The sequence below is a fragment of the Vigna unguiculata genome, chromosome 5 (assembly GCF_037176805.1).
Source record: "Vigna unguiculata cultivar grain cowpea cultivar isolate G323 ecotype 2 chromosome 5, ASM3717680v1, whole genome shotgun sequence".
NCBI classification, from domain to species: domain Eukaryota; kingdom Viridiplantae; phylum Streptophyta; class Magnoliopsida; order Fabales; family Fabaceae; genus Vigna; species Vigna unguiculata.
In genome coordinates, this window is record NC_140796.1 from 19,104,039 (window position 1) to 19,120,793 (window position 16,755).

The window sequence follows — 16,755 nt, forward strand, 5'->3', positions numbered from 1 at the left end:
TAGACGAAAAATACAAAAAAAGAATCATTCAAAAATGTTGAGTACAAAAAAAAAGAAAAATCGGCGAAGTTGAGGCAAATTTTCACGTTTTCTGGCATAGTGGTCTCGGGAATTTTATGTTTTACTGCTGTTTTGTGCGATTTGTGGTGCTTTTAAGTGCTCTTTGTTATTCTAATTGATTCCTTGATTGTGTACTCTATATTGGCTTGAGTTTGCCTTCAATAGAAGTGGAATTTATTCCCTCAATTTGGCACAAAATTGCAATGAGTACAGTGGATGTTTCTGAGCACTTTTTCTTCTTTGTTTTCAGTTTGTTTTTCATCTATTCTAGTGCATTTCTAGGTTCCTTTTTGTGGTGCTTGCTTTTCTTTCCAGCCTTTAATTTCTTGCTTGTCACTTCTTGAATCTCCTTCTAGTCATGTTTCATTTCAATTCTCTTTTGGTTTAACATTTCTAATTAGCTTTTCTTGCTTTCTCCTTTGTTTGGGTTCATATACTTGACTCTTGGTTATTGGTTGTGATTGATGATGCTATGAAGTTTAGAATGGTTTCTATGATTTGGTGGATATTGAAGTAGAATTTTAGCTTGTGTGCTTATCCTTTTTCTCACCTATTGAGAGTTTTGGACCTATTCATTTGAAAGTGTTGTGCTAACTCCATTGCTTGGTATAGTTTTCTTGATGTTTTGTTTTTTTGGTGCAGGTTTGGTGGCTGTTTTGGCCTTAAAACCAAGGCTATAGTTGTTGTTTTGCACTTCATTTTAGTGGCATAAGGTGCTTCAAGTGCCTTACTAGGTGGTGGTCTTTGTTCAAATCAAAAGGAGCCTACAAGCCAAGCTCTTGGCTCTTGATTTTGTGCAAATTGGCAGCACTTTGGCAGCACATTTGGAGTTGCATTGTTTTGTATTTTTTTGGCTTTATTTCTTTGTACTTTGTACTTCTTTTTGGCACATTTTATTGGGTACCATTTTGAAGCCTCATTGATTGTGAAATTGCATCTTTTGAGCATCAAAATTTGAGATATTAAGTGGCTTGAGGTTGCTTCATTTTGAGTACCAAATTAGTGAACCAAATTTGCTTTCAAGTTCTCAATTATATCCATGGCCTACTTAGGTGTCTTGGGGAACAAAAGGTGTTCAATCCCATCTCCTAAGTAGAACCTTTTTCATATTATAGTGCAATGTTTTAGTAAGTGAGTGTGTTGAAAGTTCTAAGTGCTTTCTCACCTTGCCATTTAGGGGTCCGTTTTTAGTGTTAGTCTTTTCTTTTCTTTGAGTCTTGTTTGTGTTTGTTTGTGCTTAGTGTCTCAAGTGATTCTACTTACTTAACCTTAGACAATTGTGTGATCTTTGAAACCTTTTGCAAGTACATCTTGGCACAGATTGGCCTTGGTCTTAAGAAGTCTTTTGGACTCACCTCGCCTAACCTGGAGGTCTACTTGTGCTTGGTTTTTTCTTTCACCATTTTGTTAAAGTTCTAAGTTCTTTCAATCACCATGAGCACTAGAAGGGCTACTCGTGCTAGTACCCAACATCAACAACAAGTTGATGAAAGCAACCTCCACACAAATGGTGATGAGGAGGTTGAGGTTGATCCTAGAGTCCTAAATAATATCTCTCAAGAGGTTAGGGACCTTAAAATTCAAATGGCTTCCATGCAAGCCAATCTTCAATTAATTGCCAATCAACTTACCCCTCCCAACCATAATACTTGTGCCTCTCCTAGGCCTTCTCATGCCCCTTCAAGGCATGAGTATGATTTTGAAGAGGAGGAAGATGAGCGCATTAGCCTTAGACAATCACCCCATGTAAGAAGGCAAAGGCGCATACCTCCTCACCCAAAGGAAGTCAAAATTGATTTGCTCATTTTTATGGAAAGGATAATGTTGAGGTTTTTCTTTATTGGGTTGCCAAAGTAGAACAATTGTTTGAGAGTCATGTTGAGGAGGAAGAGAGGCGTGTGTCTCTAGCTACTCTTAGCTTTAAAAGGCATGCTCTTAATTGGTGGACTTCCTTAGTCCTCCAAAGAAGGAGAAAAGGGCTACATGATATTGAGTATTGGAATGATCTTAAGGAAGCCCTTCATGCGCGCCATGTTCCCTCCTACTACAAAAGGGAGCTCTTGGACAAGCTCCAAAGGCTCCGACAAAGATCTATGTCTATAGAAGAGTATAGATAAAAGATGCAACTCTACATCATGAGAGCCGGAATTGAAGAAGAAGAGGAACTTACCATTGTTAGGTTCTTAAGTGGACTGATGAAGGATTATCTTGTTCCTTTTTAAGATGATTGAATATGGTGTGAGTTGATTAAGAAAGCTAAGTGAAATCTTCACTGGACATTAAGATAGCAAGGTATCTAGATGTGAAGGTTCCTTTCACAAAGCTCAAGAGAAGAAGATGATGGATTGATTCAAAACAAAAAGGAAATGGAAAGCACATAAACCATACAAAACAAGAAACAATTAAAGAAAGAAGAAAACATAAAATGAAAAGGAAAGAAATGGTAAAACTGTGAGAAACACACCACTACAAGGCTAGGCTAGAAGCCATGGCAACCTTGAAGATGAGTGGATGTGTGCCGCCACTTGCTATGCAAGATAAGGTTTAAAAGTATTCACTCCCTAGGGAGGAAACTCTCACAAATGGTTGAGACACAAGAATGTTTTTACTTCAAAATGTTCAACCCTTTTACATGTCTAGGAGCACCCCTTATATAGGAGAGTTTAGGGGCCTCTAAGCAAATAAAAGATACCTAAGGATGTCTCTACAAAAACCTAACCCTAGCTTCTAGAAATTAGGTCAAATAAGGTTACAAAAATGAAAGACAAAAGAGCTAACTATGGTGTGTGCAAGGCTAATTTCGATCTAGCACAAAAGGAGACAAAAAATGTGTCTCATATGTCTCCAAAAAGTGGCCATGGTGTGCTAAAAACAAAGGAGACCAAAGGTACATAGGTACACTTGCTTCATGCCTTTTACTTTATGCTTTATGCCTTTACTTTACTCTCTCCTCCACATCATTTATGCTCCCCAATCACCATGCGCCACCTAGCATTGCTTTCTTACTCCTAATTAACCTACAAAGCAAATAAACATATATTAGCATGTTGGCTTAAGTCAAGTCAATTGTAGTCAACAAGTCAAACCTAGTCAAAGGTCAACAAGTCAACTAAAGTTGAATCAACTAAGTCAACTTTGGGAATCAAAAATAACAAACACAAATGAAAGGGATGAAGGATTAGTGAACTTCCTTTCTAAACATGCTTAGTCTTCTTAAGCATGTGCCTCCATCATTGGTTGGGGTCAATCCTTCATCATCCTCCCCTCCTTGGAGAGAATTTGACCACAAATTCTTTAAGCCTTTGTAGATGGAGCTTGACTTGATTTGGGTGAGGATTTGCACCTCCCTTTTATGAGCTCTTGTTCCATCCTTTCTAAGGTTATTACCCCTAGCTTTGGTTAGGCCATCTTTATTTTCTAGACTACTCTTCCTCTCTTGCTTGTGCTTTGGGCCTTCCTTTTTGGCTTGGGAAGAGAAGGAAGGGTGATGCATATCTTGCTTTGGAAGAATTTTTTTGTAGGCAAGTAACACCTTGGTGAAAGCTTGTCCCTTTTGTTTTTCTTCTTTATCTTTTCTTATTATATTTCTATCCTTATTAACTTCTTGAGGTGATAGAGGTAGTAAATTTGTCTTTTTCCCATTTATGAAGAACATGTATTGGTTGGTATGGCCATCATGTAAAGTTTGTTTATCAAATTGCCATGGCCTACCTAGTAAGATATGTGTGACTTCCATGGGAACAACATCACATAGCAACTCATCTTTGTAGCTTCCTATAGAGAAGTTAATTAGGACTTGTTTATTGACATCTATTTCTCCCTCTTTACTTATCCAAGCAAGCTTGTAGGACTTAGCATGAGGAATGGTCTCTAAGCTAAGCTTTTCCACCAACCTTGTGCTAGCTACATTGGTACTACTTCCACCATCAATAATTAGAGAGCAAACCCATTTGTTAATTTTGAATCTAGATTGAAAAATGTTTTCTCTTTAAGTTGGCTCAAGCTCACTTTGATCTTGACCTATCATGCGCCTTAATAACATAGGGTCTTTCTCAAAAATTTTAGTTTTACTAGAGGAAAAACATTCTTTTGAAAGAGAATGGGGAGATGAGTGTTCACTTTCAACATCATTACTCTTCTTTAAGATCATGGTCCTTTTGGTTGGGCAATTTAAAGCAATGTGATTATAACCCAAACATTTAAAACATTTAATGGAACTTGATCTTGAAGAAGTGGAATGGTGAATGTGATCACTTGGAGACTTACTTTTACTTGGTGGTTCTTGATGAGAGTTAGAAGGGAACTTATCATGTTTCTTTTTATCCTTTCCCTTCCATGAGTGACTAAAGTAGTGGTTGGGTGAGTAACTCTTTTTTGCCCTTCTTTTTCTTTTCAATTGAATTTCAATCCCAAGGGCAAGTGTGAAAACATTTTCAAGAGTGGAGTACTCATACAACTCTACTTGGTCTTTTATGTCTCTCTTAAGACCACTCACAAATCTTTTTATTTTCTCTTTGTTAGTTTCTTTTATTTCAACCCTATGCATTTGAGGCTCGAATTCTTTAAAGTATTCACTCACACTCATAGGACCTTGGTGAAGCCTTTGGAGCTTCATAACAAGTTCCTTCCTATAGGAGGGAGGAACAAATCTAGCGTGCATAAGAGTTTTAATGTCCATCCAAGAAGCTGCGGGTGGCCCTTGGTCATAATTCTTACAAACTTTATGCCACCAAGTATTGGCATACTCCAAAAATCCTAAAACTACTAGATCAACTTGTGCTTGATCCTTTACATGATTTTCAATGAAAATTTGATCAACTTTAGCTTCCCAATCAAGGAAGATTTTGGGATCACTTCCACCATAGAACTTAGGAATCTTTGAAGTTTGTTTCTCTTGTGATGGGTTGCGCCTAGAATGTCCTCTTTTCCTAGGATCTCTTTCTTTCTCCCTAGCTTCAAGCCTTTGAATGTGCTCTTGGATTCTTAGGTCACTTTGCTCCTTGTCTTTTCTCAATTGTTCAAAGGCCTCCTTCCTAGACAACTCCAAATCCCAAAGCAATCTCATCAATGTATTGTTTTTGTTTGGTGTAGGTGCATTTGATGAACTTGCCATGATTCCTACAACAAAAACACTCAAATCCGAGACAAAATAAATGGATTAGAGGTTAGAAAACATGAAAACCGAGACCAAATCCAACCCAAATTGTAACCCAAGTGTTTAAATCACTCTCCCAAAGTAACAAGGCAAGGCTAGCACTCAAAATCCACCAAAGGAGTGAAGCAAACACTTTTAAAAACTTGTTCAAAACCTTTCAAATGCAAGACAAGTGATTCGGCCACAACATCCCAAGAGTTTCAAGAAAAGAAAACTACTAAGACACAACAAAGAACACCTAGTGACAAGCAAGAAAAGCACAAAACAAGAAAGTTTAACTTCTAAGGAAATTTTGTTTTAAAGACAAAACTTGAACAAGACTAAAGCAATGAAAAACACTTTTAAAGACTCTATGGAAAGCACTTGAACAAGCCAAGATTATACCTCAAATTATGCATACACCAAGAAAGATCATAACTAAGTTAAAGCATGGAACTAATTTGCCAATATCACCCAAAATCCAGGTATAAAATTTGGTAGCATAACACCTAGTAACAATGGCCAAATGGATTCACCAAGCAACACATTAGCTCTTGGCCAAACTATTTTTGGTCATGAAAATAATTTTTCTTTTCAAAACTAGGTACTTAAGATGATAAGAAGGATATTTTAGGGTGTCTTGAACACTTAGTTACTTAAAAATTAGGTCAAAATCAATCTCAAGGAGCATGCTACAACAAAAGGCATAGATCTCATGCAATAGCTCAAATACTTAGAAACAACAATAAGAAAACTCAAAGAAGCATATGACATATGACTCAAGCAAAAGTTAGACACATTTAAAAACTCAACATGACATACACAAAGACACAAACATGTAGCTATCATGCATTTAAACTCATGGATTTGAGGCTCAAAGACTAAGCATCCAAAGACATGTTATCCAACCACATTTAGGAGCTTAAAGAGGTGCAAAAACCGTAGCCAAACTGCCCCAACAAAACCTGAAAACGCTTATTCACGTATTCTTGGCAGAACTGACCTTTGCTCATTAATTTCATCATAAATTTCTCCATAGAACTCCAAATGCGTTGGTTCTTTTTTTTTTGGAAACTAGACTCAAAGAGCTTTCGTTTGACACCAAAAACGTAATTTGTGGATCGCTGAGCTGGTGCATTTTAATGTTTTAAAATTGTCACGTTTTCTACCAACACTATTTTTGTGTGTCATGGAAGTGGATTTGAACCATACCAAGATAGCTACAGCAAGACAAGGTTAGCACACGAAAAACACCATATTCAAGATAACCTAGGCTCTAGATACCAAATGGTGAAGGATTATCTTGTTCCTTTTTAAGATGATTGAATATGGTGTGAGTTGATTAAGAAAGCTAAGTGAAATCCCCACTGGACATTAAGGTTTAAAAGGAGATGTGAAGGTTCCTTTCACAAAGCTCAAGAGAAGAAAATGATGGATTGATTCAAAACAAAAAGGAAATGGAAAGAACATAAACCATACAAAACCAAGAACAATTAAAGGAAGAAAAAAACATAAAATGACAAGGAAAGAAATGGTAAAAATGTGAGAAGCACGCCACTACAAGGCTAGGCTAGAAGCCATGGCAACCTTGAAGATGAGTGGATGTGTGCCGCCACTTGCTATGCAAGATAAGGCTTAAAAGTATTCACTCCCTAGGGAGGAAACTCTCACAAATGGTTGAGACACAAGAGTGTTTTTACTTCAAAATGTTCAACCCTTTTACATGTCTAGGAGCACCCCTTATATAGGAGAGTTTAGAGGCCTCTAAGCAAATAAAAGATACCTAAGGATGTCTCTACAAAAACCTAACCCTAGCTTCTAGAAATTAGGTCAAATAAGGTTACAAAAATGAAAGACAAAAGAGCTAACTATGGTGTGTGCAAGGCTAATTTCGATCTAGCACAAAAGGAGACAAAAAATGTGTCTCATATGTCTCCAAAAAGTGGCCATGGTGTGCTAAAAACAAAGGAGACCAAAGGTACATAGGTACACTTGCTTCATGCCTTTTACTTTATGCTTTATGCCTTTACTTTACTCTCTCCTCCACATCATTTATGCTCCCCAATCACCATGCGCCACCTAGCATTGCTTTCTTACTCCTAATTAACCTACAAAGCAAATAAACATATATTAGCATGTTGGCTTAAGTCAAGTCAATTGTAGTCAACAAGTCAAACCTAGTCAAAGGTCAACAAGTCAACTAAAATTGAATCAACTAAGTCAACTTCTGGAATCAAAAATAACAAACACAAATGAAAGGGATGAAGGATTCGTGAACTTCCTTTCTAAACATGCTTAGTCTTCTTAAGCATGTGCCTTCATCCTTGGTTGGGGTCAATCCTTCATCATGGACTCAATTACAACATAAGAGATAAAGTTGAGTTGCTTCCCTACCGCAATTTTAGTGATCTTGTTCAAATGAGCATCAAGGTGGAGCAACAACTTTTGAGTCGTCCTTCTCGCAAGGATTCTCCCTCTTTTTCTAAAAGTGATTTTCAAAAGAAAGATTTTTCAAAAGAAAAAGAGTCCACTCATAAGAGCCTTACAAAGGTAAGTGACAAGGGTGAATCCTCCACCAACAAAAGAGGTAGTGACATCAAATGTTTCAAGTGTCTAGGTAGAGGTCATATGGCTGCTCAATGCCCTACCAAACGCACCATTGTGCTTAAGGGCAAATACCTCTACACTAGCTAAGAGGAGTCATCTTCAAGTGACTCTGACACTTCTCATTCTAGTGATTCTCAAGAACATTCATATCCAAATGAAGGGAAACTTTTGATGATTAGGAGGCTTCTCAATAACCAACCTAGCATTCCTCTCAATGATCAAAGAGAAAATATTTTCCACACAAGATGTGAGGTTTTGAAAAACACTTATTCTTTTATCATTGATAGTGGGTCTTGTTGCAATTGTTGTAGCACAAGATTGGTTGAGAAGTTGAATTTGACTTTGTTACCCTATCCCAAACCTTACAAACTTCATTGGCTTAATGAAGATGGGGATCTCAAAGTTGAACATCAAGTAAAAGTCAAGTTCTCCATTGGGAAATTTAAAGATAAAGTTTTATGTGATGTAATCCCAATGGAAGCTTGCCATATTCTCTTGGGGAGGCCTTGGCAATTTGATCATAAAACCTTACACAATGGCCAAACCAATGAGATCACCCTCCAACATCATTCAAAAACTTTTGTGTTGCATCCCCTCACTCCTAGCCAAGTTGCTAGTGATCAAGTTCAAATGCGAGCTAGGAGAGAGGAAGAGAGTTCCAAGAACTCTAATGCTTCTAAATATTCTAAGGACAAGACAAAGGTAGAGGAAGTTTCTTCTTCTAAGGATGTTGCTCATGAAGTCCTTTTAACTCATAAAACTCTTTTGCACACTCTTCATAATGAGCAACCTCCCTTCCTCTTACTTTGTCAAGCAATCCTTACTTGTCTTGAACATCCTTCTCTTAAGGATCTACCTCCTTCCATTCGTGCTCTCCCTCATGTTCTCCAACCTTTTAGAGGGATTGAGCACCAAATTGATTTTGTCCCAGGGGCAAGTCTTCCTAATAGACCCGCCTATAGGACAAACCCAATTGAGACCAAGGAGATAGAAACTCAAGTGAATGAGTTGCTAGAAAAGGGATGGGTTCAAAAAATTTTAAGTCCTTGTGTTGTGCCTGTGTTGTTGGTGCCCAAGAAAGATGGAAAGTGGCGTATGTGCTGTGATTGTAGGGCTATCAACAACATCACCATAAAATATAGGCACCCAATCCCAAGACTAGATGATATGTTGGATGAATTACATGGAGCACAAGCATTTTCAAAAATAGACCTCAAAAATGGTTATCACCAAATTCGTATTCAAAAAGGTGATGAGTGGAAAACTACTTTCAAAACAAAATTTGGTCTATATGAATGGTTAGTCATGCCCTTTAGTCTACCCAATGCTCCTAGTACATTCATGCGCCTAATGATTCATGTCTTGCGAGATTGTATAGGCAAGTTTGTTGTTGTCTATTTTGATGATATCTTGGTGTATAGTACAAGTTCTAAGCTTCATGTGGGTCATCTTAGAGTTGTGTTATCTCTTCTCTGAGACCACCAACTCTATGCTAACATTGACAAGTGCACTTTTTGTGTAGAAAGTGTTATCTTTTTGGGATTTATGGTCAATAAGAGTGGGGTGCATATTGACCCTGCAAAAATCAAGGCCATCCAAGAATGGCCTATGCCAAAGAATGTTGGGGACATTAGAAGTTTTCATGGATTAACAAGTTTTTATAGAAGATTTGTCCCCAACTTCTCCACCATTGCTTCTCCCCTCAATGAACTTGTTAAGAAAGACATATCTTTTGAGTGGGGTGAAAGACAACAAAAGGCTTTTGATGATATCAAGACTAGGCTCACCCAAGCTCCCATTCTTGCTCTTCCAAACTTTGAGAAAACTTTTGAGCTAGAATGTGATGCTTCTGGGCTGGGAATAGGTGCGGTTTTGTTACAAGAAGGTCATCCAATTGCCTATTTTAGTGAAAAACTAAATGGTCCTTCTCGTAACTTTCCCACCTATGACAAAGAGCTATATGCTCTTGTGCGAGCTCTTCATACTTGGGAACATTATCTTGTGACAAAAGAGTTTATTATCCATAGTGATCATGAAACTCTCAAGTATTTGAAGAGCCAACATAAATTGAATAAAAGGCATGCAAAGTGGGTTGAGTACTTGGAACAATTCCCTTATGTTATCAAGTACAAGAAAGGGAAAGCTAATGTGGTGGCTGATGCACTATCAAGGAGATATACTCTCTTAGCCAAGCTTGGGTCCCAAATTCTTGGATTTGACAACATATGTGAATTGTATATTCATGATCCCTTCTTTGCTAACATTTATCATGATTGTCTCCTTAAGTCCCAAAGCGACTTTTATCTCTCAAATGGATATCTTTTCAAAGAAGGTCGCCTATGTATTCCTCTAGGTTCTCAAAGAACACTTTTGATCAAAGAAATGCATGAGAAGGGACTTATGGGTCACTTTGGGGTTGCCAAAACTTTGGCCATGCTTAAAGAGAAATTCTTTTGGCCCCATATGAAAAGGGAAATACAAAACTATTGCGCTAGTTGTTTGAATTGTTTGCATGCTAAGTCTAGCGCAATGCCTGTAGGGATGTATACTCCTTTGCCTATTGCTTCCACCATTTGGGAGGATATAAGTATGGATTTTGTCCTAGGGCTTCCAAGGACTTCTAGGGGTGTTGACTCTATATTTGTGGTAGTGGATCGTTTTTCTAAAATGACACATTTTATACCATGCCACAAAGTAGATGACGCTAGCAACATAGTAAGGTTGTTCTTTAGAGAAGTGGTTCGCCTCCATGGTTTACCCAAAACAATTGTGTCTGATAGGGATGTTAAATTCCTAAGCCATTTTTGGAGGACCTTATGGTCTAGGCTAGGAACAAAACTTTCTTTCTCTACCTCTTGTCACCCACAAACTGATGGACAAACCGAGGAAGTCAATAGATCCCTTTCCACATTGCTTAGGGTTTTGCTTAAGGGGAATCATAAATCTTGGGATGAGTATCTTCCCCACATTGAATTTGCTTACAATAGAGTGGTCCATAGCACCACCAAACTCTCACCCTTTGAGATAGTTTATGGTTTTAACCCTCTCACACCATTGGACTTATTACCTCTTCCAACTTCTTTTGATTTTGTTCATAAAGAAGGAGTTTCTAAGTCCAAGTTCATAAAACATTTTCATGAGAAAGTTAAACACCAAATTCAAGCTCAAGTTGAAAAGATTGCTCATTCTAAAAACAAGGGCAAGAGAGTTCGGTCTTTTAATGAAGGAGATTTAGTTTGGTTGCACTTAAGGAAGGAAAGATTTCCTAATATAAGAAAATCCAAACTTAGTCCCCGAGGTGATGGTCCATTCCAAATCATCAAGAAGATCAATAATAATGCTTATCAATTGGATCTTCCTCCGGAATATGGTGTGCGTCCTACTTTCAACATTACTGATTTGGTTCCTTTTGTAGGTATTTTTGATGAAGAGGATGACCACCAAGATTTGAGGGCAAATCCTCCTCAAGGGGGAGGGGATGATGTGACCCTAACAAGCCCAAGCTCAAGTGCATCAACAAGCCCAAGCCCACATCAAGGCCCAATCACTAGAAGCATGATGAGAAAGATTCACATGGGCCTCTCACAGGATGATCAAGTCAATCATGGGCTTTTTACATTATTCACATGGGCTAAAGAAATCTCTAAAATATGAGATGATGCATGAAGGAAGTAGTATAGATTTAAATTTGGGCCATTGTTTAGGCCTTGTTTTTCTAGAATAGTAAGTCAAACAATGTGTAGTTAAATTGATAAAATTGGGCTTGACTAAGCCCAATAGGAGATTTGGCCATGAGCTACCAAAGGTCAAAGGTGGACTAAGTGGAAGTCAACATTCCTTCCTACATCTCATGGATCATGTATCCCATGGAGCCAAGTCCACATTCCACCCATGTGCCTCTTTCATCCGAGGGCTAAGAGAATGTCTTCTTTTCCAAGTCTTCATCCAAAGTCTAGGAAGATGCCTCCTTCTCCAAGCCACCATCCAAGGGTGATGATTAAAGCTTCTCCTTCAAGCTTTATCTAAGGGCCAAGAATTAGTCTAGCTTTTAGGCTCACATATAAAAGCCAAATGTAGACCATTTGTACATTTTAACTCTTGAAATTTCTAATAGAATGTTTGTGTTGAGATCACTCCACTCTTCTATTATTTTGAGAGCACACATGGCTAACCTTCTCCTTCATCTCCTCTAGCCACCTTCCATACCATAGCTCTACTTCTACTCTTCATCTTCACCAAAAACCTCCATTGACTAGAACTCTTCTTGCTCTTATCTTCATTTCCGTTGCATTTCATCCTCTTTTTGGTGTCTTCCATGGATCTCCTTCCTCTCCTACACCAAGGACGTCTATCAGAGTCTATGGTGGAGTCAATAGTGAAACCTACAATTGTTCCTTTAATGGATCTTATGGAAGATCTTGTGGTGGACTTTATAGTGAATTATGTTAGGGAGCCTGTGTTGGATATTGTTGCTTGGTCACAGCTTGAGCCTAAATTCAAGCTAAGGTAAAAAAGACATATTATTTTTGTGTTGTGCATGAATATTTTATTGTTAAGGATCTAGATGTTTGTAATGGTGGCAGTGTGCTGGTGAATTTTGATTTCTTAACTAATATGTCTTTTTTGGAGGATATTATTCCTATTATCGATAATTTGGAAGGTTTACAATATTTATATTCATCTCATTGTAATTTTCAAGCTATCCCTAAATTTTTTACGACTAAGGAAGCTTGTTTTGTGGAGAATTGAAAATATTCTCTAAATGGACTAATATGCTTGATGAGAAGAAATATTCTAATTATGAAGAGAATTACCAACTAGTTCAAATTACAAGAAAGCCTAGTCAGAGTAGGTTTGTTAGTAATGAAATGGTAGTTTAAGCCAAGAAGGGGGGGGTTAAAATTACTATATTAATATTTTTGAAAGCTTAAACCCCTTTTCTTTGAATCAATTGGAGCACAAAATTCAAATGAAAAAGTTGTAGGACAATATACTTGCAACTGATTAAAAATAAAAATAGTAGGTTAATCTATTCATACTCTATGAATCAACAAATTAAAATTTGAAAACAATTAGCTAAAGTATTGGGAAATTATGCAGAATGAAGATTTAGCCTATCTCACTCAAACAACATGATTTCTTACACAAGATTTGTTCCAAACAATATTTCTAATAGGATTACACTACCAGATTATACAGAAACACATGCCAACACAACAAATATTGATTTGTTTGATTTTCTTGAGATTTTAAGGTGAGCGAGATGAGGGAAAGAGAATTCGACAGTTGTTTTTATACTGATTCACTCAATTATAGAGCTAAATCTTGTTTACCGGGGCAACTTGAGCCTAGTTTCCACTATTATCAAAATTTTTACAAACCACAACCCAAGATTACAGTTTTTAATAATAGAAACAATAGGACTTTTTACTCAAACAAAAATCTCAACCACATTATTGTAAGAAACACACTTATAGGCATGAAACCACACCAAGAACACAACATGAGACACAAGAACTACAAAACCTGAAGGTGGATGTCCTAGCCAACCAAGATCTTTAATCTACCACTTGTAGTTGTGTGATTAAGAAAGAGAGGGTTTTCTATAGATGAATGACTGTTTTTCGCAATTAAAAACTCAAAATTATACCTTAACTCTCTAAAAGACAACTTAAATAGTTTGGTCTTAAGTGAATTCAACAAGTTGATTTATTTGTACAATATGTTGATTTCACTTGACTTAAGTGAAACCAGTCGATTGAAAAACAATTCAACTAATTGAATACATTCATACCAGAAATTATATACAACAAGCCTTTTAACTTGTTAAAACCCATTTTTAATATATTGAAAGGGACACACTAAGGCTAACAAGACATCTAACCTATGTCATATAGCCTATAAATAAAGTACAACATGTAAACATCATATTCTACACTTTATTTCCATATTTAACACAATAGAACCATGATCATCAAATGGATCTTCATCAATCTTCATCCACCACATGTGATCTCATGCACTTTGCTTTATCGAATCTTTACACCAAGGTTGCTTGTGCTAACAATCTCCCCCTGATTTGATAAAGCCAACATCCTCAAGTTGAATTGATGAGCTAAGATCCATTGAGGGTTTTGTAACGGTGCGAAAATTGAGAGGGAGTTGAGAGGATTGTGGCAATTGGGAGCATAGTGAAGGGAAGGTTAGGCTGCCTAGTGATCAAGGAGGGATTCTTAACACTTTGCATTTTTCTAGGCAAAGGAAAATTCCAGGTTAGGGGAGCTAAACCCGAAATTCTGTGTTAATTGCATTGTCTTGCATGATTTGAATTTCGTGCTGCATAAGAGGGAATTTGGGGTTATGGGTTTTGGGGACTGTTTCACTGAAATTTGACCTAAATGTATGTATATAATAGGGTGGTGTTCTGTATATTCTGTGATTATGCAAAGTTGGGTTGTTGGGGCATATTTTTGTGTCCAATTATGCTCATATGCCTAATGAAATTGTGCTGAATCAATAGTATGAATTTGGAGTGTATTTTAGGTTCAATTGTTGTTGTTGTGTGTGTAAAACAGTGCCAAAGCCTGTAATTCTCGCTCCAGCGAGTCAGACTTGCCTAGGCGAGAGTTGCAGGGACTTAGTTTCAGGCACTGCTCGAGTATCTCGCTCAGGCGGGGTAATTTTGGTCTTGGGCGACAGGCCATCTCACTTAGGTGAGTGTGTCTCGCCAAGGCGAGAACTCGCGTGTGTTTTTGTGTGGCTTGGTTGCACATCTCGCGCAGGCAGGATTTATTGTTTTGAGTGAAGGCGTGTCTCGCTCAGGCGAGACTCTCTCGCCAAAGCGGGATTTCAAGTGTGGATTTGCTGTCTCATTGAACTCGTCTGCTAGACGAGGCAATTTAGTCTTGGGCGAGTGAGGGTCTTGCCCAAGCGAGGAGGAGCTCGCTTAAGCGAGACTTCGCGGGCTGCAGCTGTTCTAAGGGCTCGCTCAAGCTAGTGGGCCTAACTTCAGCGAGATAGGCTGCACTGTATGAACAAAGGCTTTTAGCCTACGCGAGCGAGGGTGTTGTTATGCGTTCAAGGCAAGTGTTACTGCTGTATTAATGGGATGAGATGGAATTTGTGAGGCGTGGTCTACAAGGCTTCTAGGATATATCATTGGTGAGCTTGTTGGTGTTGCTTTGGTTGTGGCCCAGGATAAGGGTTAAGCATGTGGCATTCTATGGGTTGTGGCCCGGAATGACTTCCCTTGAGTTGTGGCTCGGGATAGCGGATGAACACGAGGAACTCTTGAGTTGTGGCTCGGGTTGGCAAGTGTTGCCGGCGTGAGTGTGCTAGTTGTGGCAGTACGGATGAGTCCAGATGGATTGCCCTCCTCAATGATTTGCTGACGAGTTTGGTAGTCCTGGGACGTTATGGACTATGTTCGTATTTGGGAACTCCTCCCGGCGTTATGATGTGCGATCCATAGCATGGTTCCCGCACATGCTCTATCGGTTGTGGCCGATAGCTGTGGCAACAAGGCGCCTCGAGATACTTACTAGAAGATTTAGAACACTGCTAGCATGGTGGTGGCCATGTGGAAGAGTTGGAACGAGTCTCCTTGATGTGCACTAATACTACATGGTTGTGGCCATATGGAAGGAAGGGAACAAGTCTTCCTTGATGTGCATTGATATTACATGGTTGTGGCCATGCGGGATAAAAGGAGAGATTTTATTTTGATGTATTTTATTTTATATATATATATATATATATATATATATATATATATATATATATATATATGATTGATGTATATTTATGTGTTATCTTTTTAACTCACCCTATCTGCTTGTGTTTAGCGATGATCGTGTACGCAGTACACGTGAGTAGATGATATTGCAGGTGGAGTTGGTGAGGCTTAGGCTTAGAGCGTGGGCTAGATTGAGAGTTTTTGATGATTTGTGTTTTGAATAATAATCGGTAAACATTGTGGATATTTATTATATTTTGCATTTATAAATTATGGAATATTGGAATTTTTCATAGTTTAATAAAGTTCTAAATTTCCCGCATCTTTGGGGAATGAAGTTTTATTAATTGCGATTTAATTACTTTTCTTTAAATTTTATATTTTAATCCGTAATATCCGGTAGGGGTGTTACATTTGGTATCAGAGCAATGGTTTTCAAAAGATTTTTGGGGTCTGTGGCGAGTGAGCTTACCGTGTGTTGCTTGTGAGATCATTTTGTTTATTGTTTGTTAACTATTTTTGGTATAAGTCTTAATCAGACCTGTTTGAAGTGAACAGTGAATATGTGGCGTGCTCAGGCTGTGGCAAATAGGTGGAGGAGGAATAATTCCTGGGCTGATGAGATCGCGCAAGCGATACATCGGATGGTGGATGCGATGTAGCCCATTGTAACGCAACCTAGAGCCGTGGTAGCACCCACACGCCCTGTGACGATGGAGGACTTTATGAGGCATAAGCCCTCAAAATTCACGGGCAAATCCACTTCGGACGAAGCTGACACATGGCTCAAGGTGTGTGAGAAAATTTATAGAGTCATAGAGTGCATTGATGCACAAAAGTTGACTTTCATTACATTCTTACTGGTGGTGGACACTGAATACTAGTGGGCAGGCATGCAACAACTCATGCAGACTAAGGACGAGGAGGTTACATGGACTTCTTTTCGGACGAGATTCCTAGAGAAGTATTTTCCAGACAGTGCCAGGCACGAGAGAGAGGCGGAACCTGACTATTCAGGCATACACATACAGATTGGAGTACCTAGCGAGATTCTATTCGCCCACCATCACCAAGGAGTGGAGATGCAGAAAATATGAGGGCGGGTTGAAACACGAGTTGCGCCATTTCATTGTACCTCTCTGGATCAAGGAGTTTCCAGTCTTGGTGGAACAGGCCAAGGCCGTTGAGCAGCTGGAGATAGGGCCCAGAAGAGGGGCAT